Here is a 22,540-nt window from a genome sequence, read left to right on the forward strand (position 1 = left end):
TTAAAATATATGTTAGCTACTGTACATGTATAGTCAATCAGTCAAGTAGAAGAGGACCTTCCTGAAATTTCCACTTGTGACATTTTCCCATGTGTTTCCCGCACAATCTTAAATTCTATTTCTGTCTATAAGTTCTCCAATTTTTCCTATGATAAGTTCAGTGGTTGGTACATCTAAAAAATGTTCAACGTAATTAGGATCAGTTCTAAAATAGGGGACCCCTTTGAATGACAATTCACACTCCACGCATTATTGGCTCAGTAACCAACTTATGTCATGTTGTTATAACAAAGGGTTAACATAATTAAACATTTCCATCTTTTTTATTCCCTGAGACTGCACAGGCAAGTATAGGATATAATGCTCTTCATGGGCCCCAACAGCTTTTTGGTGTCATGTAATTTATTTCTTCACTGAAGAGAAAAAGAATTCTGAGACACAGTTATTAAACCCTTTATCAACTTTCTACCCTCAGTGCCTGAATTCTAATGCAGTTTGATTTCTCTGGGACAAGGAGACTGAGGAAGGTGAAAAGTTTCTACGAAGACTGAATACATACTTATTCACAACTTTAGGATGTGAGGACTTTAAATATCTCTTTATGCAATTCCCTACATAACCTCTTTCTATTTAAAGGCAAATAAATTTTGAAGAGGTTTTGTGATACCTCTTTAGGTTCTCTATGACCCAGTTTAGTCTAAAGCCTTAGTTCATTACATACGTAACACATAACCTTTGATCCCTGGCAACTGGTAGGTGTCGATGATTAATAAACCAAGGCTTCGAAGTGAAGTATGTATATACAGATGACTTTTGGCATAACATGGGCATAGCATCCTACCTTCCTGATTATCTTCAGCATATAAAAATTAACTGTTATAGTTAAAATTATGTCAGTGCAAACCTTGGGGTTACTTGCAATATTCTTTTAGAATAGTCCATGTTGCCTGTTAAACCTGGTTTTAAACTAAATGTGCAGTCATATTATGCTCCCAAAATATCACCCTTAAGTAGATTGAGGGCAAAATAAAATGTCGTAGCTATTAAAAAGAGTTCAGAAACAATTATTAGAAATTAAAAACCTTTGTCAACTTGCTACATGTAAAAAGCTCCTAATCAGTGTGAGTCAGATGTCAACAGAGAAACACAAACACGTATGAGAACCACGGCAGGTTTTCATTTCATCGCTGATTCAATCAACGTGACTAGAAATTCACTAAGCTCGCTCTTTCGCAGGTCTAAACAGAGGCCTGCATGAGGACTGCAAAAGAGAATCTGGGTGAGAGAGAACGTAATCTGATCTTGCACGCATAGGCAATGCTGCTATGCAGTCATGCCCAGCACAAGCACAGCTCCATTCACAACAGGAAAAGTCTTCTTTGGGAAAATAGCTGTATTGATGCCCAAACTCAGGTACACCAGTGTATGCAGGTGGCGTCGCCCTACCCTTCTTCCAAACATGTTCCATACAATTTTTAAATTAAGGTGGGATAGTACAGGGGCATGAAAAGAATTGACTCCTTCACAGGATTTGAATCCAGTTCAAGGGAGGATATAGAAAATTCAAAACCAATGCATAAGATATCACACAACCAGGAAAAGTAAAACCATGCAAAGTTTACTTGTTTTAAGTACAAAAAAGATTTAATGGTGTTCTATGTCATAGTTTAATGCTCTGAGTATTTAAATATGTTTTCAATAGGATTTGAGTTGAAAGTTTGCAATGTGCTTTTATGGAACACCTCCCAATTTCTTTTCAATAAATTTATGTAATTGTCCATTGACAATATAATGGTAACAGTACCCTTGAGCTTGAAACTGTGGTTTATCTTCACTGCTGGGAATTAACTGCATCAGTATTAAAGATATGCAGAAACATAACATTCACTAATTTGTTCATCTGCTTCTGTATATTGTTTGTGGAATTCCATGACAAGAACTGTTTTAAAGCAACATGTCTTTCCACATTATTTTGCTTCTCTATAATGTGTACTTCAAATGAAACACCATGCTTTAAAAAAAAAAAAATGATGTTCAATTCATTATTTTTTTTAAAATCTCATAATTTCAAAAGCATTTGTTGTGATTTTAAAGTGTTGCAAGAAAAGGGATTTTGTGGCCGTGGGTAGACTTTTTATACTTTGTTTTATAGATGGATTTTTTTTAAATTATAGTTTTAATTAAGTCACCAAGCAGCGTCCAAAATCTTAATGTGTTTCATTTGATGTTGTTAGCGCAGAGAAGAAATTGGCATAAAATCGATTAATAGTATTGTCAAAGAATTGTGTATTGTGTACTCACTGGGAAAAAATAAAATATATTCACATTTCAAATTTGCAGAAAAGCCATTTATGTAAAACAAACTTTCTTGTAGACATGCCAAAAACAGACCATCTAGTCACTTTTAGAACTCTACATTAATATTTTGTGACTAAATGCATTATATCATCTGTTTCTTATTCAGTTATGGTTTGAATGGTGATAAATAGGAACTGGTGTTGACTTTTGGTAGGGACTAACAGACATTGATAAAGAATATAGCAAGCATTTGAAATATGGACCCCGTTCTATCAGTACTGCTACCTTCCCTATAACATAAAGACCTTTAGATAGATTTAAAACAAGTATCTTATTTTGAAAGTATAAGTAAATATGAAAATTGAAAGAAAATAAATTTTTCTCAATTACTTTAGAAGAGCTAATTATAATTTTTTAAAATTTTGGATGTTTTTACTTTGGATGTTGAAAAGTTATCTTAGGGACTAAGTAGAAAGGAAAACCACCCCATTTTGTTGTATTTTATAAATATTTTATTCTTTTTCACCGCTAAATCAAACTATAGGCTCAATTTTTTTCCACAAATTAAGAGAGGTAGTTTCTGTTTTCTTTAAAACAGGAAAAGGAAAAAAGATTATTGTTAAATCCTGAAACACTCATTTAAAAAAATTTTTTTTAGATACAAGGTTTAGGACAACACATTTTAGAGTGTCATTTAGTTTATATTAATAATGCAACAATAAAATAATATTACTATAATGACAAATGATGTTGCATTAACATAATACAATGACAAAATACATATGATTAAAAACAAAGTATGGTAATATTATAAATGGTAGGACAATTACCAAACAACCATTCCTTTATGGAATTTGTGTATAAAATGACAAAAAAATTATCAGAAATATTTATTAAAGTAACACACTATGCTCTCTTGATTACTGTATCTATTAGCTGGAGAAAGATATATTAATGTTGCACAAAAGCATTTGAATAAGAAATGATACTTAATGTCCTCAATTTTTAAAAATGTGATTTTTATCTCTTTTACAGAGGAGAGAAGTAGAATTCACACTAAACTTCATTTCACAAGAAAAATGTGAAATAAAACTGTACAATAATAGAAAATCAAGTTTTTAAAGTTCAAAACAATAGTCCCATAGAAGCTAACAGGAAGGGGAAGAGAATTCGTTATTTTCAAAGGTTTGTGAAGGCTCCTTTCACTTTGATGAAAGGAGTGAAGGCCTTTAGTACAGTCTCAGTTTTGGCCTTCAGCTTCTTAGGCACAGAGAAAGAATCTGACACGTAGGAGTGCTGCAAAGCTGTCAAGAATCCCAAAGACAGATGCACGACAATTATCCAGCTGTGTGTTTAATATGAAGAACTAAAATGGTGACTAGTCTTTGCGTCTTCCAGTCAAAACATTTTCTCCTTAAAGTAGTCTAGCTATAAGAAAAATAAATAAATAAAAAGGGGCTGGATGTTGTGGCTCATTCCTGTAATCCCAGCACTTTGAGAGACTGAGATGGGTGTCTCAGTAAAAGAGATAAAATCACATTTAAAAACGTAAGCCCAGGAGTTTGAATGAGATCAGCCTGGGCAACATGGCAAAGCCCTGTCTCTACAAAAAATACAAAACGTAGCCAAGCACGGTTGCACACATCCATAGTTCTACTTACTGGGGAGGCTGAGGCAGAAGAATCATTTGAGTCTGGGAGGTCCAGGTTGTACTGAGTAGTAATTGCGCCACTGAACTTCAGCCTGGGTGACAGAGTGAGACCTTGTCCCAAATAAATAAATAAATACATCCATGCATACATACATACATAGAAAAAGAAAAAAGAGAAATACATGTATATTTCCAAGATATCTGATCGTCTATTACCAAAATATTATCAAGATTTATGTATGTATGTATTGCAGATATCTTAGTAATCAAGGAAATCTACATGTGTGATTCAAATACAATGACCTTGTGGCTCATCTCAATATTCAAAACAGGAAATTTTCAGGCCACTGCAACTGTTCTTAAACCATAGCATCACAGCACACTTTGCCTTTAAAATACCTTGATGTATGATATAACCTGTGGGTCATAGACAACATTAATTTGGACAAATTTTAGACAATGTTTTCCTAGACAATATTTCTGAATAATTTGTTTCTAACAAATCTGGGTTTTTCTTTATTTATTCATTTTCCTTGCAAGCAAGTTTTGACAGGGATACTGTGCTAAGAATTAAATATTCAGATTTGTAAAAACAGCAACAGCCTTTGCCTTTATCAATAGATAAGACATTGTGTTAATTCTTGTCCTGATTTCCAGGCAAGTATCTTTTTCATGAATGTTTTGAAGCAAAGAGGGAAGAGCCAATAAACTAGGCCTTCAAATAGATTTTTAAATAATAAAATTTGTATCAGTTTCACTCAAATCCTTCATACCCATCATAAAATCTATATTCTAGTCTTTCTCAAAAATAGTCTATAGGATTTTAATAGTATTTTTAAAATTAAGAAGAAGATAATGGATTTGAAGATCCATGGTAAAGAGGAAATTTCTTTACTACTTGAATCCTTTAAAAATCTGTTCAAATCTTATACGACATAAAATCCTTGTCCTGGAGCATCTTATGTAATAGGACTATGTAAAATCCGCTTTGAAAAACAGTCTCCTAGAAAGTATCATACTTTATCCTGCACCTAGACTCTATATTAGTGGCCCCAAAGGCTTTGCATGCCATGTCTTGCCGTGGTCTTTTAAAAATCAATATTAAATCATGGGAAAGAATCATTCAAATCTTAGCTATACTGTGCAGATTTTAAAAGAAATGTGCAGTAATAAATTCATTAATTAAATTATGTTTCCAAAGCTTTTATGAGATCAGGGCTCAGCCCTGTAGCAACGGTAAGATTGCATTATGTTCTTCAGTTTTTCTACCATGCGTTTGTGTATTATCTGCTCTCGAAATCATTAGGCTAAAACTAAAGCATGGAAATATACCTACTGTCTCTTTCTACTCCTAGCTCCTGACCTTCAATCAGATTTCGAAAGTATAATCTGTTTTTAAAGATTTCATAAAAGCATATTTTTTTTTAAAGCTACTGTCTAATTATTAATAGGTTCTACCTGAAGAGGTATTTTACTTAAAATAGTAGTAAGTAACACAAAATGTAGGGAGAGATGGCTTATAATTTCTCATTAAGATAATACAGAGATAAGTACCAGTGGAATCTGAAATACACCTAACTAGTAATGATGGAAATTCATATATTCAGAAATGGCTAAATGCATAAGTAACAAAGGGAAGAGGAGGATAACTGTTACATGAACTTTCACTGGCTATGAGGACCAAAGAAGTGAGGGAAGTTAAAGCAGGATGTGAGAAGTAATAATTTAAATTTACTTGATTAATTTTGAATGATGATAGACTGTTGCAATCAATAAATTAAAATGTCCCAACATAGATAATTTCAGAACAGTTATGGATGGGCAATGAATAGTTATTCTAATAAAAAAGAGGGAACAGACAAATGGTGGCAGTCTGAATGAAAGACATGCTAGAATATTATTCATTCGACTTGATAAAAGGAACTACAACATTTTCAATAACGGTGCAAGCAACTCTTGTGCAAATAACAACCCACCAAGAATTAAGACACTGTTTCCATCAATGTTGGTGATACTGTTTTTTTCTATCCTAGTCTACAACTATATTCAAAACGTATAAAACAAACCCCATATACATATGACAACAAAGTATAAATTTAAAGAAATCTGTGTTAAATGTCCATATCAACTAATTCCCACTAAAATCATCTGAATGGTTATAATTTAAAAGTTGAAGTTCAAGCACAAAGATACTTTCGATTTGTTCTAATATTCCAGGTAAAAAGAATTATAAACCTTAATATGTATTAAGTAGCCAAATAGGTATTAGGAGATACACACATACATGCATACCCATGCACATATACAAACACACAGATATACATATATATAAATAATTTTCATTCCTTAGAATCCAACCAAGATATGATGGGGATTGGAAAACACCCATATTCGTAAAGTATAGAAAAAGGGGAAATGACAACAACTATGGGAACTGGGACAAACATCATAGGATGAATAATACTTCAGATAATCCCTGTTTCTCCTAGACAAATTATATAGATGCATTTGCATGTATGTGTATGTATTCATACACTTGCGTCCACATACAGAGTCACCTTTCAATATCCACAAAGGACTGGTTCCAGGATCCTACCAAAATCAGTGGATGCTACACCTTAAATAAAATTGTGTAGGATTTGCATATAGCCTATAAGCATCCCCCTATATACTTTAAATCATCTTTTCATTACATATAGCATCTAACACAATGTAAATGCTATGTCAATTATACTATATTTTAATTGGTATTATTTTCATTGTTTTTTTTTAAATTTTTTATTAGGGTTTGTTTCCAAATATTTTCCATCTGTGGTTGGTTCCATCTGAGGATTTTGAACCTGTGAATATTGAGGCCTGACTATATATATTTCTACTATACATATTACATGTATACATACATATATGCATTTATGAAGAAATTGATGTTTTGTTGTTCAAATGGCCAAATACGGCTTTTAAATTAATGAACACATATTGTATACATAGTATTGTGGTTGGCACAATGTAGTTGGGTGCAGCCAATTGTATTTAATGAGATCATGTTATAAACTAGTTGGAGTGACATAAGGCATAGACAAGATCTCAGTCAGAAATGAGGAGCAGATTATTGAAAACTGGAGGAAAGGTGATCCTTGTTATAAGATGACAAATAAATTCTCCGAATTTTGTTCATTTTCTAGTCATTTGGAAATCTTCTCTATCTACAAGGAGCCAAGATGCCCCTTCAACACTGTGCTTACAAATCTCAGTCAAACATTCAATTTCATCATTCCTATGTTCTATTATTGTACTATTCACAAAATGGTAAAACAAGCAAGTGATGAAAGTAGGTGTCTGGCTGAGATTTCTAAGTACAGTATTAAAGGAGCAACATGGATCCTTCTTACTGCTTGTAGAAAATATGAGAGGAGGCCGGGCGCGGTGGCTCACGCCTGTAATCCCAGCACTTTGGGAGGCCGAGGCGGGTGGATCACGAGGTAAAGAGATCGAGACCATCCTGGTCAACATGGTGAAACCCCGTCTCTACTAAAAACACAAAACATTAGCTGGGCATGGTGGCGCGTGCCTGTAATCCCAGCTACTCAGGAGGCTGAGGCAGGAGAATTGCCTGAACCCAGGAGGCGGAGGTTGCGGTGAGCCGAGATCGAGATCGTGCCATTGCACTCCAGCCTGGGTAACAAGAGCGAAACTCCGCCTCAAAACAAAAAAAAAAAAAAAAAAGAAAGAAAATATGAGAGGAGAGAGATTAATTAAAGAAAAAAAATTATTCAGCAAAAAGAAACTAGAATTTGAAGAATTTGGAAAATTTTCAGCTTCTTCATATTGCAAAAATGAAAAAGCTTATTCTGAAGTGAACACTAAGCATGTTACCTATCAACTATTTGTTAAGGAAATCAACATGGGCGTGAACCATGAATTTAACCAACGGAAGCTAGGATTATACCAGCAGAAACACTGCCTGCTGCAATTAAAGGAAAGAGAGAAAACAGGATGGAATGAAGAGAACATGATCATTTTTCAAGAAAATAAAAGAATGGCCCTGTAGGCATTTTAGAGATCACCAAGGCCGCCCCTCCCATCATAGGCCCACGGGAAGTCTGCTTTGTCCTTCATTTTAGTGGGCCAGGCAGCCGCCAGGAAAAGCCCCAGGGGCAGCACTTTCCTCAAGATCATATAGGCAAGGTCAGCCCACAAAGCAAAGGGGAAGGGCTTCTGGGGCTCTGCTGCTACCTCGGTGGCCCTGGAGGGCAGAACATCAAACCAAAAAGGATGGCTCTCAAGCCGTAAGATCTATTGGAATTTGTCTGGCTGAGTTTTGAACTTGTTTTGGCCCCATCACCCTTGTACTCTTTCTAATTTCTCCCTTGTGAAATGGGGTAACTGTCCTATCCCTGTCCCACCACGTGTATGCTTTCACAGCTTCACAGATTCACAGCTGAAGAGGAATTTTGCCTTAGGGTTAACTGTATCTTAGGTCTCACTCATTTGAATGTTATTTAGATGAGACATTGGGCTTTAGATTTCAGAGTTGACATTGGAATGTGTTAAGACTCTGGGGGCTGTGGGTGGAAATAAATGTATTTTATATGCAAAAAGGAAGTGAATTTTAAGCTATGGACTAAATTATATCTCCCCAAAATTCATATGTCAAAGCCACAATGTTGCTGTATATTGAAATAGGAACTTTAGAAGGTAATTAAATTTAAATGGTACCATTTGGGTAGGAGTCATAATTTGATAGGATCAAAGGTCTTACAAGAAAGGAGAGAGAAAGAAATCTCTTTTTCTTCACATGCAGGCACCTAGAAAAAGCTGTGTGGGAAAAAAGAAAAAAAAAAAAAGATAACCACAAAATGACCACTCTGTTTCTAACTTGTAGGGGTCAGGTTCTGGTTGGTCAGTTTCTGTCTGGCCCACTAAAATGAAAGACAAAGCAGATGTCCCCTGGGCCTGTGATGGGAGTAGCAGCCCTGATGATCTCTAAAATGTCTGCGGGGTAAGTCTTTTATTTTCTTGAAAGGTAACCATGTTCTCAAAATTCCTTCATTCCATTTGTGGCTTGCAGAATGGCAGCTCTTACCAGAAACTGACCCTGTTGGACCTTGATCTGAAACTTCCAGCCTCCAGAACTGTGAGAAAATATACGTTTGTTGTTTAAGACACCCAGTCTATGGTATTTTGTTATGACAGCTCTAGCTGACTAGTACAAGGCTTATTTGAAAATTTTAGAGTCTAAAAAGAGAAAAAAACAATTATATCTTTTTTTATCTTAATATAGCCTATCTAGATTTTACCTTTTTTTTTTTTTTTTTTTTTTTTTTTTAACATAATCTGTTAGTTTAGATCAGAAGCCTGGGTTTGAGGAATAGAAGAGAAGCAGGAATCAAATAACGTACTTCACTGGCGTTATATGCACTGCTGCTCTCTCTGTTTCTGTAAGCCAGATGGCAAATGGTGCTACTGTAGGACTCTCGGTGAAGACTATTGTCGTTATTCAAATCCTTTGGCAGTAGCTTTCCTTCCCCACGACCAGTTGCCAGGACAACTTGAGTATTGATTGCTGTATTTTTGCTTCTGTTAGTTTTCTTAGCTGTCTCTTCTGAGTTTGCTGGAAAATGTTCATAAGGAGATAATGTATATGAGTGGGTGGGTGAGTATGAACATATGAAAGTGAAATGCTTTTTTAAGTACACTAATCTTACTCATGACTGTATTTATTTATTTTCAGTGCAACCAGTAGACAACTAGTTCTGTTTGGGTCTTACAAATTCTCTGTAAGAAGCAGAGCTGGCCTCCATTGTGATTTTAGGATTATCTATGGGCTTTCAAGGTACATGCCACCCCAGGATTGTTTGGGCAGAGCAAAAATTATCTATAGAAATTGATAATTCTTTTTTTGTGTCTTAAACTATAATTCCTAGATTTAGCTGCAAGCAAGAGACATGTTTTATTTTGTAAAGAAACAAACCTATTCTTAATTTTCCAATTCTTATTAAAGAGTAATAAATACGGGCGTGGAAGATGTAGTAACTTTCTCTAATTTTGGCTCTACTACTAACTAGTTGGACAGCTGGAAATATTGTCATTTAACTCCTCTCGGCCTCATGGAGCCATCAGATAAATATTAATCAAGGACTCACTCATGCCAGATGTTGTGGAAGAAGATAGAAAAGAAAATAAAACAAATGAACTCAAAAAACCCTAAAAGCTTCAAGTTTTAGAGGAATTTACTGCCTTGTAAAAGAATAGATGTAAAACAAATGCATCAAGGTGTCCCAGCTGACATCAACCTGGGAACTGCAACCTGCCTGTATGTGAAATGTATGGTCAAGGACCACTACTCCAGGTGTCTAAAACACGTGGATTCTTCAGTAGTAGTAAAGAAAGATGATGAAAGATTTATGCTTGAGTCACAAGGAAAACAGAAGACAGAGGAGAAACATGAAGGGGTTAACAAGGCTGTATTGCCATTTTGTTTCCTATATGACCAGAGGACTGGATTTGTGCTGCAGTCAGAAAAAACTAAAATGGGCAATGACATTTTCACTTGGAAGCAAAGTGCAATTTTGTCACTTTGGTGCTTTTGTAGTTTTGGACTGCCCTAGATTTCAATACTCAGATCAGGACCGTATTTTCCCAAAAGGAAAAATGAAGAAACTTTTGTGGCAGGCAGAGCAGGCAGGCAAGATACTCATTAGAATCAACAGATAGCCCAGCAGATAGTGAAGCTGACCAGAAGATACCTGAGGCTAAGACAGCCACACAGAGAGGCAGAGTCCTTCCACACATGTAATGCCCTGTATATTTAAGAGATAGGTGGTTTGTCTCTCCAGGAACTGCCTTTTAAATGTGGTGAGAACTGAGGTAGCAGAAATGAGTATTAATGCTAGTACAATCTCAGAGTCTATGCAACCCAAATGGGGATATGCAGGTTGTATACAAAATTATAATTAACAAATAACAAGTATCTGATGAAAGTGGATCCAAATAGCAATGGGGACACAGAATAGAATAGGATTAACTCATGGACAATCTAAGGGAGAATTCAACAGGAAAAGCTATGGTCGATCCTTCTCTTAAAAGTAGAATAAAACATTTCCAGATAGCAAAAGAGAAGACATTCATTTCAAAAGGGCCAGAATATTTTTTAAAAACGTTGAGTACATAAAGATGCACCTTGAGAACATGTATCAGTTAGGAATGCAATCTGTTACACAAGACAGAAAACCTAAGGACAATAGTTTAAACAATAAAGAGTTACTGTTGATTTTTCTAATCATGTAACAAGAAAGCTCATAATACATAGTTGTTGGATGTGGTTCAGGGGATCACTCATGCCTTTTCTTCATGGTTGCAGAGAGACTGCTACAAATGCAGACATTACACATATGCAGTTAACCCTTGAATAACCTGAGAGTACTGATACCCCTGCATCAAAAATCTGCATACAACTTTTGACTTCCCCAAAATTAATAGCCTACTGTTGACCAGAAGCCTTACTCGTAACATAAACAGTACATTAACACTTATTTTGTATTTGTATTACATACTGTATTCTTTTTTCTTCTTCTTCTTCTTCTTTTTGAGATGGAGTTTCACTCTTATTACCCAGGCTGGAGTGCCATGGCACGATCACAGCTCACTGCAACCTCCACCTCCTTGGTTCAAGCAGTTCTCCTACCTCAGCCTCCCGAGTAGCTGGGACTACAGGCTGCACCACCATGCCCAGCTAAGTTTTGTATTTTTAGCAGAGATGGGGTTTCACCTTGTTGACCAGGATGGTCTTGATCTCTTGACCTAGTGATCCACCCACCTCAGCCTCCTAAAGTGCTGGGATTATAGGTGTGAGCTACCATGCCCGGCCTTCCATACTGTATTCTTACAATAAGCTAGGAAAGAGAAAATATATTTATTATTCATTAAGAGGAAATGAATCATCATAAAGATCTTACGAGGGGTAAATCTCACTGTCTTGGGGTGACAGAGTTAGAAGAAAACCCATGTGAAAGTGGATCCTGCTGTTCACACCATGTTGTTCAGGGGTTAATTGTATTTCAGGCAGGAGGAAGAGGGAAGACAATATGGTCATGACAGTCAACCTGTTTTATTTGGAAAAATAGAGCTTTGCTTCTCTCATGACTTCAGCTATATCTCCCATGACTTCAGCTAAATCTCAGCCTAATGACATCACAGGAATCTTCTATCCCTCCAATCTCATGTGACCCTGTTCCTACTCTCTCAATAAGGAGATTGCAGAAAGCAAATATCTACCTCAGAGCATTTCTATATTGATAAACCCCCACAAAATTCTGTTGAAAATATTAAAAGAATGGCAATTATTTTTCCCATTTGGCAGGTTGTCTGTTGACTCTAAAAATCATTTCTTTTGCTGTACAGCAGTTCTTTCATTTAATTAGATCCCATTTGTCAATTTTTGCTTTTATTGCAATTGCTTTGACATTTTTGTCATGAAATATTTGCCCATGCCTATCTCGTGACTGATATTGCCTACATTTTCTTCCAGGGTTTTCATAGTTTTGGGTTTTAAATTTAAGTCTTTAATCTATCTTCAGTTAATTTTTGTATATGTTGTAAGGAAGGGGTCCAGCTTCAATGTTCTGCGTGTGACTAGCAGAACTAGAATATAGCAGAATTAGAATAATTCTCCCAGCACCATTTATTAAATAAGGAATCCTTTCCCCATTGCTTGTTTTTGACAGTTTTGTCAAAGATCAGATGGCTGTAGGTGCATGGTCATATTTCTTAGTTCTCTGTTCTGTTCCATTGGTCTATATGTCTGTTCTTGTATTAGTACTGTGCTGTTTTGGTTACTGTAGCCTTGCAGTATAGTTTGAAGTCAGGTAGCAGGTTGCCTCCAGCTTTGTTCTTTTGGCTTAAGATTGACTTGGCTATTCAGGCTCTTTCTTGCTTTCATATGAATTTTAAAATAGTTTGTCTAATTCTGTGAAGAATGTCAATGGTAGCTTAATGGGAATAATAGTGAAGCTATAAATTACTTTGGGCAGTAAAAATCTAATATGCAGAATCCACAAAGAACTTAAGCAAATTACACACACACACAAAAAAAAAAAAAAAAAAAAAAAAAACCCTATTAAAAAGTGAGCAAAAAACCAATGGACACTTCTCAAAAGAAGATATACATGAAGCAAAAAAATCATGAAAAAAAGCTCAACATCACTGATCATTAGAGAAATGCAAATCAAAACCTCAACAAGATACCGTTATGCCAATCAGAATGGCAATTATTAAAAAATTAAAAAACAACAGATGCTGGTAAGGTCGTAGAGAAAAAGGAACACTTTTACACTGTTGGTGGGAGTGTAAATTAGTTCAGCCATTGGGAAGAAAATGTGGCAATTTCCTTAAACATTTAGAGGCAGAAACACTATTTGACACAGCAATCTCATTACTGGGTATATACCCAAAGGAATATAAGTCATTCTATTTTAATGATACATGCACATGTATGTTCATTGTAACACTATTTACAATAGCAAAATCATGCAATCAACCTAAATGCCCACCACTGATAGACCGGATAAGGAAAATGTTATACATGTACACCATGGAATAGTATGCAGCCATAAAAAGGAATAAGCTCATGTGCTTTGCAGGGATATGGATGGGAGTAGTTGGAAGCCATTGTCCTCAGCAAACTAATGCAGGAACAGAAAACCAAACATCACATGTTCTCACTTCTAAGATGAGAACACATAGACACATGGAGGGGAACAACACACACTAGGCACCTTTTGGGGAGTTTTGGGGAGGGAGAGCCTCAGAAAGAAATTGATGCTGACCTTAATACCTGGGCGATGGGATGATCCGTGCAGTAAACCATGGTATCACACATTTACCTCTGTGACAAACCTGCACATTCTGCACATGTACCTCTGAACTTAAATTAAAAAAAAAAAAAAACATAAAAGGATAAATTGATAGCGAATAGAGATAAACTATATACTGTCTGTCGGTTGGGGTCAGGGGGGCTTCAAAATGAAGCCCAAAAGTAGAGATGTGACATGATTTAAAGTTCTTTTTGGCTATATTGATAATTTTTTGTATTTTGGTCCTCAAAACAGGGAATACATTGACTCCCCCCTCACCCTGAGATGAAGTCTCACTCTGCTTCCCAGGCTGTTGTGCAGTGGTACCATCTTGGCTCACTGCAACCTCCGCCTCCTGGTTCAAGTGATTCTTCTGCTCCAGGCTCCCCAGTAGCTGGGATTACAAGTGTGCACCACCAAGCCTGGCTATTTTTTTTTTTTTTTTTTTTGTATTTTTTTGAAAAGACGGGATTTCACTGTGTTGGCCATGCTGGTCTCAAACTCGTGATCTCAAGTGATCCACCCTCCTCAGCCTCAAGTGCTGGAATTGCAGTTGTGACCCTCCACGTCCAGCCCTCTATTTTAAGTTCAGCTTTTGTAAAATCCCCTGTCAATAATTACTAACATTTGGTAAAATATCCTTGTTTTATCTTTTGCAATTTTTAAGCTTAGAAATAAACTTCCTGCTTACCCTCCCTTCCCTGAAACTCAGTGAATCTAGAACTTGCTCCCTTCTGCCTCCCTTGCCTCTCTCATCACAGTCAATGCTAAGATTTCAGCCACATAAAGATGAATATAATAGAAAGCAACTGCTACTTAAGGAAACAGCATCTGTGGTATATGCAGCATCAAGGAGGCAGGATGGCATGAGCAAAAGACCCAGAGGCAGGAAATCGTGTTCAAGTCCTGTCATTGGTGAGCTGTGTGGCCTCACATAACTCATTCTCTGGGCTGAGGTCAGCAAGGATAAGCTAAAATAATGAACGTTACTAGTAATATTCTAGAATTCCTTCCAGTTTTATGATTATTTGTTGATTTATTTCCTTCAGCTTTTTCAAGCATGAGCATACATCATGGCTGTATTTTGAAAGGACTGATGATAGAATAATATTTATTGGAGGAAAAAAATCAGTGCAAAAACACTTTTTTAAAAATTAGAAGATAAATAGATCCCTAACCTAAATTTACACTCTTTGTCAACTAATGATTTAGCCATAAAGAAACGTATTAAATAATACTCCTCTTAGTTTGAGGCCCTCTGTTTCTATGAATTCAGTCTCTTTTATTCCACCACCAAAAGTTTTTGAAGTTTTAGGGCTCTGGATAACTCTCTTGTTTCCATAAGAGGACATTTCTACTCATTAAACTTGGAGCTGCAGTCCTCATCTTTTTAGACAGTCACAAATATCTTTAAATGTCTTTCAGGCATGACTGTGCTTATAAGAATGAGGAGGTTTTGCAATTGGGGTCAGGGAAATAACGACCTCTCAGCCATTGATCATCAATAAAGCCTTGACAATCGTCCATGTAGGCATGTGCTGGACACAGATGCCAAGTCAGGCTGCTCCAGTAGCTTCCAGCCTCTGTTGTTGATTGCTTTTCTTGGATCATTTCCTTTATTTAATTTTGTCAAGTTAGTAAAGTTAAAGAAGATATTTACTGTTGTTGTGGGTGAAATCAGCCCACTTGTCAAACAAAGTGGTTGTGAGATTTTGGAGGAAGCATCTCAGTGCTGGGGACCAAACACAACAATGTTCACTGATGGAGGAAATCTTTATTACTGTGAGTATAGAGCGTGCTATTGTTATAGGAAAGCTGTGACATTTTTCTAACTGGATTGCATCTGTACTTTTAGAAGACTGACAACTAGAATATCACTGGAGATAATAGGATCTGGGACTAGAAAGCCTTCATATTTTATTAGGGCTACATTGATTCCATTTCTTTAAGTCACTGGAGTGTTATTTTACATTTCGGTGTCTGCATAACTGCATTGCCTTTGTTTCTCAGTTCCATTTAGAATTCCCTGGCATATCAAGGCTAGTGAATGTCAGAGAAGATAACTATCAGCATGTAAAATACTTCCAACTACAGGAATGTGTGGCTTGAAAACAATTAAATGAACAGGTTTCTGTAATAAGTGGGAGCCAAGGGAGGACAAATTAACTCCAAGTACTCAGTGAGTGTGTCAGATTTAATCTGAGTTTTGACTGTGCATAGACATAGACATTTATTTCAGATGGTCAAGAAACTGGAGTGAGTTACGATGAATTATAAGGGCTACATAAACCAAGTGAAAGACTGACACCCAACATCCCAGACAGCCTTTGTGTCAACCAGCCTCAAATTATTTAAGAACTTGGGAAAGGATATGACTTGAATTGGAACTATGAATATGTCTTACAATGAGAACTTAATTTAATAACTTACTTAGAACTCTATTTCAGCTGTCTATTGTTACACAACAAACCACAGTAAACTTGGTGTGTTTAGTTTATTATCTTTACTTGTTCTGTTAGTCACACTTAAGATTGTGGTCAGATGTTGGCACGGCAGCTGGCTAAACATAAATGATATCATCTTCAATCATAAGTTCATCATCTGCCTGAGACAGACAGTGTTTAGGGTACCCAGGCATTTTTCCACCCATGCTATGTCTTCACTTTGCCAACTGGGGATTCCAAAGAACATGGCGGAGTCATTAAGTTGGCTGTCTCTTCAGCAAGTGTTCACGAGACCAAAGTAGAGCTACAGAGTTCTTACAACATAGCATTGGAAGTCATGTCACATACGAGTCACAGGGTCAGCCTAGATTCAGAAGAGAATTATACAAAGACATGAATATTGGGAGGCTTTGTACTTTGAGGTCCATCTTAAGCGAACAACCACCAGAACCTTATGAACATGCTAGCTCAATGAATTGTTATAGCTTACTATGAGCCAAACATGATGCTAAATACTTTTACATGGATTTTCTATCTTGATATTTATAATAAACCAGTGAATTTGGTTTTGTTATTACCTTTGTTTCACACAAAGAAATAATCGATTCAAATAATTACTGCATGGCAATCCTGTGGCAGGCTGTGGTGACAGAGCTCCAAGATGGCCTCCATGATCTCTGCCTCAAGGGGTTATTCTTTTGCCTTGATGTTATTTCACAAAGGGATTTTGAAGATTTCACGAAAGTTTTTAATCAGTTGACCTTAACATATGGAGACAATTCTACTCATACAACTTTTAAAAGTAGAAAGTTTTTTCGAGCTAGTAGTGGAAGGGAAAATCAGAGCAGTATAAAGCATAGGAAGGACTCAAAGGTCCACCATTGACTTTGAAGATAGAGGAGTCATGCAAAGGCTATCAAGCAGATGTAGGAGTTGGGAGTGATTATAGGTTGATAGCCAACAAGGAAACAGAGACCTTCATTCTCAAATCACAAAGAAGTTTATTCTACCAACAGCCTGAATGAGCTTTGAAACAGGCTCATCTCCAGAGTCTCCAGATAAGAGCTCAGCCTAGCCTCCACGTTTAATTTGGCCTTCTAAGCCCTTCAGCAAAAGAAACGAAAACAAAAACGAAAAACCCAGTTGAGTCTGCCTGTGCCTGGACTTCTGACCTACAGGACCACGAGCAGCGCATTACATTACAGAGCTTTACCGAGCCAATAAGTTACATTGTTTTAAGTCACCAGGTTATAGTCATTTTTTTTTTACACAGAAATAGAAAACTAATTTAGTATTTGTGGGGCTTCTCTTGACATCATACCCTTGCTAGACCTCTATTGTAGTTTGTTCTTTGCAACAAAATGCTACAAAGTGGGTAATTTGTAGGTAATATTTGAGGTGGTGTCTTGCTCTGTCACCCAGGCTGGAGTGCGGTGGAGCCATCTCAGCACACTGCAACCTTTACTTCTCAGGTTCAAACTACTCTCCTGCCTTAGTCTCCCAAGTAACTGGGACTACAGGTGCCTACCACCATGCCCGACCAATTTTTGTATTTATAATAGAGATGGGGTTTTACCATTTGAGCCGGGTTGACCTCAAACTCCTGACCTCAGGTGATCCACCTGCCTCAGCCTCCAAAAGTGCTGGTATTACAGGCATAAGCCACCATGCCAGGCCAGAAATTAATTTTTTTAAGTTCTGGAGGATGAGAAATGCAACATCAGCTGTGTGGTAAGGACTGCATCCTCCAGGAGGAGGAACGCCATGTCTACACATGTTGACAAGCAGAAAAGCAAGCAAGAAAATCTCTTTTGTAAGAGTCTTACTCCTGTTTATGAGGGAGGAAACTTCATGGCCTAATTACCTCTTAAAGACTTTACTTTTGGATACCATCACACTGGCAACACCTGAATTTTTGTGGGACACATTCAAACCATAGCAACATCCGTTCTTTTCAAGTTTTATTTCTTCACATTAATATTAGTTTTTTTCTGAAAATTCTTTCTAATAAATGTATTTCACACAAATACTTGTCTCAAGATCTGATTCTGAGAAATCCAATCTAACTGACTTGTTAACGAAGGTGTTCCTAGAAAATAGAACTGGAAATCTGGAGGGGGATCAATGATCAACCAGATGGCAATACAGGTGCAATTTTTGATGGACATTAGATTGATGGTAACTTCTGGTACAGTACTGCTTTATGATTGCCAAGACCAGCCTGCTGAGGATCAGGCCTGGAAAGAGCTACAAAGAATGCTGAATTCATCGCTTTGGCAAGCTGGGAAGGAATGGGATCCTGATATATCCCATGAAAATATCTGAGTGGATGTATTTGAATGCACTGGACCAGAGATTACCAGAGCCTTCTGTGTCTAAAGAAGTGGCCAGTCACTATACTTAAAGATAACAAGATTCTAACAACCACACAGAGGCATAATTTCACCTGAATATTATGCTGAAACCACCTCTGAGGAGTATTCCTCCTAGCCAGGACCCAATAACTGGGGTCAAATATTAGAATGGCCCAGCTGGGGAATACTCACTCTGCTAAATGAGAGCAGGGATTATTCAACCAAGTAACTACAGGACCTAGATAATATGTAGCACCAAGGGTATGAATTCAGCATTCTTTGTAGTTCTGCTAGACTCACCATTGACTGCCAGACCTGATCATCAGCATAGTCCACTGTCTGTCTACAGAACCAAGGAAACATGAGTAAGAGTGGAACTTGAGCATACTGGACCAAGTGAGTTGTATATGAAGTTGGATTAAAAGAGTTGGACAAAATGGAGACTCATTCCCATGATCCAGATTCAATATCCGGCAACTGCTTGGTCTTAATCCATTGTTAGGATGGCTCCTGGAAGGTTGGAAATAATTAGCACCCACATTAAATTAACATGATAGGACAAAATTTCTTTGACAGCATGTTGAAGATAAACCAAAAATGCTCAGAGAAGTAGACACAGGAGAATGAATGCATTGCAATAAACCAAACTACTTACCAAATAACTATGTTTCTCAGAAGGACCTAGAGGACATTCCTCTACTAAGAAAAATACTTAGTGAGGAAGAAACCAGCAAGAGAGATGCTCAGAAATGAGTGATGGCTACCCACTAGAGGCTGATATTGAGGACTAAAAATGCTGTTGTAAAACTGAACGCCCTGTTGTTTTGGGGGTGATAGGATTACAGAATAACAGAGGCAAGGTGGCAGCATTTAACTATGAGACACAGAATTAACGTATTCACTACTATAGGTAGTAAGTTTGGAGTGGAAATAAGGGGGTTCTGGCCCACACATATCTATAGTTGTGGCCAATACACTTTGGTATTTTTAAGAATTAGATAAATGGACAACTAGCAAGGTATAGCTTAATGTGAATAATCAAAAAGAGTTGAAGGCATATGGCCTTACATTAACAACCCCAGTGGAAAATCATTATCCCTCATCTAGATCTGGTTTTCAGATCCGAGCTTGAATGAAGATACAAGATCAGTTGAGGAAGTTTCCTGCAGTGCTACTGCAAGTGTAAACATCAACAATACAACTTATCCTTCTCCAGAAAGATCTGTGTACATTGGGGAAAGAAAAATACCCCAAATTTTTTAAAGTTGTGGATTATGGTATCCAAACTATCATGATACCAATGACCCCAAATCCCATGTGGTTACTCACGTTAGTGGAAAGCCAGGCAATAAATGGAATTATTTTTCAAGAGCAGAAGAAACATACTCAACTCGCGTTATTTCCCAGTCCCTGAAATGGGGTGAGTGTATTTACAGTGAGGGAAGACAACAGTTTACATTACAGTCTTGATTAGGGGTATTTTAACTCTCCTGCTCTATGTTATAATACAGTCCAAAAGGATCTCGGTCATCTGGACATTTCTGCCACACCAGAACCTTGCACAGAAGGGGCCCTGAGATAAGTGGCAACAAAATTTATCCCAGGGGGGCAGAGTTTGTGTAGTACCTCTGGTCTTCTACGTTACATGGAGAAAAAAGTGACCTACGGTAAGAAAATACTAGACATCTGGCCAGTGGTAAATGGCTTGGCTGATTGAGTCATGACTTGGAAAGAGTAAGATTGGAGAGAAAGCCAAGAAAAAAGACATATGGTGGATGGATGCATAGGAGCAGCATGAACTGTACAGATTTTCATATTCCACATTATTGCCCATCATAGGGAATGCACTCTAAAGGAGGCATTAAACAAGCAGGTGGACAGGATGAGTCATCTGGTATATGTCAACCACGCTCTGTAGTCATGCATGCCAGTGTTTACATACTAGATCCATCCATGGACTAGCCATGGCAAAAGAGATGCTGCCTATACATGGATCCAAAAATATGGTCTCATTCTAGCGAGGATGATACAGCTACTCTTGAAAAATATCCAATTCATCAGCAGCAGAGATGGATGCTGGAACCTTGATATGTTCTCAGTTCTCAAGAAAATCAATCAGCCACTTAGTGGCAAGTTGATTACACCAGGCATCATTGACTCTGGAATGGGCAGTAATTTACAGATATTCTGGTATGTGTTTTCCTTTACTGGCCTTAATGTCTTGGTTAGTATTTAAGGGCTTATAGTATGTCTGATTTACTGATGTTTCGTCCTGCATATCATTTTTTTTTCAGGCCAAAGAACACATTTTTCACTAAAGTAGAAGCACATTGAGAGTGTGCCCAAGGGATCACTGGCTCTACTATTTTCTGGATCACTCAGAGCCTGTCTGCCTGATAGAATGTTGCAATAACCATTCAAAGACATGGCTGACATTCCAACTTGTAGACAACACTTTGCTAGTTTGTAGCATTTCCTTTAGATGCAGTATGTAATTGTAACCAATGATATTTTTCCTGTGTTCCTGATAGTTAGAATATTTGAGTCTAGAAATAACGGGATGGAAGCAGAAGAGGCCCTTCTTATCACTATTCCCCTGTGACTCATTTAGAGAATCTGTGCTTTCATCCTTAAAAGTTAAAATTTGGCAGGCCTAGTGTTCTAAAGTTATGGCTTCCATCTGGTCATTTTGAGAGTCTTAAGCCAACTGACCAACAGACAAGAAAAGAGCTATATTGGCCAGGGTAATTAACTCTGATCATTATAAGGAAGTAGAAATACTTCTTTATAATGGATCAGAAAGTAGTATGTCTGAAACTCTGCAGAGATATTATGGCATCCTTAGTGTTCTCAAGCCTTATTTTAACAATGAACAGACTGTAGTCAAATAAGGGCTCAGTCACTTGAGGTATAAAAGTATGAGTCAACCCACTATTTAATTGACCCAGAGAAGGAGAAGTGTTGGCCAAGGGTGAGAAAAATCTAGAATCAATAGTAAATGAAGGAGATAATACATTTTATCTAAGTCTCCGGACAACTATAGCAGAAGTTATGCTATCATAGAGGCTATCGTTTGCTAATTCTTCTTTTGAGTCTTTTTTTTTTTTTTCTGGAAATGTTACCAGGCATCAAACTGAAACATCAATACAATAAGTTTAGTGTGAAGATTGGATGGACCTGACCATTGAAATGGTTAGATTATATCAAACACTATGCTTCACACACATTCCCTGGAATTATCTTACCAATTCCATTCACTGTAATTCCAGCAGCCAAAACCTGCATCTCTTGGTTATAGGACTATACTTATAATGTTGAGCTTAGTCTACCTGCACAAATAGAGAGTTGGAATACCAGGTATGGTACTCTGCCTAATAATTTATGTCACTTTAGGCACAGCCCTTAGATAATAAGTGATAATGTAAAGATAAAAATTCTCAACTGTCTCATATCTTGATCAACACAACTCTGAAGTATAATGTACACTGGCTACCTATTATCTTTTAGGAATCAAGCTAATGTTACTGTCTGTAGAACTTTGTCTACTATATCTATGACTGGCCTCCTTGCATTAGTCCATTCTTGTCCTACCATAAGGAAAATATCAGAGACTTGGTAATTTATAAAGAAAAGAGGTTTAATTGGGTCATGGTTCTGCAGGTTTTAAGGGAAGCATGGTACCAATATCTGCTCAGCCTCTGGGGAGGCCTCAGGAAGCTTACAATCATGGAGGAAGACAAAGGGAGAGCATGAACATTTCATTGCATGATGAAAGCAGAAGGAAGAGGATGAAAGGGGAGATGCTACACACTTTTAAAGGATCCCGCCAGAATTTACTCACTATTGCCAGGATAGCACCAAAAGGGATGATGCTAAATTGTTCGTGAGAAATCCACCCCATAATCCGATCACCTCCCACCAGGACCCACCTCCAACATTTGG

Source organism: Saimiri boliviensis, chromosome 18 (assembly GCF_048565385.1).
Source record: "Saimiri boliviensis isolate mSaiBol1 chromosome 18, mSaiBol1.pri, whole genome shotgun sequence".
In the NCBI taxonomy this organism is placed as follows: Eukaryota; Metazoa; Chordata; class Mammalia; order Primates; family Cebidae; genus Saimiri; species Saimiri boliviensis.